Here is an 826-nt window from a genome sequence, read left to right on the forward strand (position 1 = left end):
GGGACATAACACACATTTTTGTACTAAGTAGGTAATTCATAAATGTGTCTTAAAATGAACTATTATAATAAAACTTGCATTTAAAAGATGCTAGGATATCCTTCCTTAGAGGTTTAAGATAAAGGATTACAGATTGTGTTGGGCAGATCATAAGAATGATATTCGATTACTAAGAATCACTTTAATTTCTCAACATCTAAATCAAGCCTTTATTTTGCAAATCAAAATGGTAGCTTGGGAATTGGAAATGCAGACATTTTAATTTATTTTCCCAGCTGATACGGTTTGGCAGTGTCCCCACCCAAATGTCATCTTGAATTGTACTTCCCATAATCTCCGTGTGTAGTGGGAGGACTTGGTGGGAGGTGATTGAATCATGGGGACAGTTACCCCCAGTGCTGTTCTTGTGATAGTGAGTGAATTCTCACAAGATCTCATCGTTTTATAAGGGGCTTTTCCCCCTTTGCTAGGTACTTCTCTCCTTCCTGCTGCCCTGTGAAGAACGTGCCTTTCTTCTTCTTTATCTTCCATCATGATTGTAAGTTTCCTGAGGTCTCCCCAGCCATACAGAACTGTGAGTCAATTAAACGTCTTTTCTTTATAAATTACCCAGTCATAGATAAAGAAAGTGTGGTACGTATATGCCATGGAATACTATGTAGTTATAAAAAAGAATGAGATCATGTCCTTTGCAGGGACATGGATGAAGCTGGAAGCCATCATCTTCAGCAAACTAACACAGGAACAGAAAGCCAAATACTGCATGTTCTCACTCATAAGTGGGAGTTGAACAATGAGAACACATGGACATATAGGGGGAACAACA

The sequence above is a fragment of the Cebus imitator genome, unplaced genomic scaffold (assembly GCF_001604975.1).
Source record: "Cebus imitator isolate Cc_AM_T3 unplaced genomic scaffold, Cebus_imitator-1.0 Scaffold282, whole genome shotgun sequence".
In the NCBI taxonomy this organism is placed as follows: domain Eukaryota; kingdom Metazoa; phylum Chordata; class Mammalia; order Primates; family Cebidae; genus Cebus; species Cebus imitator.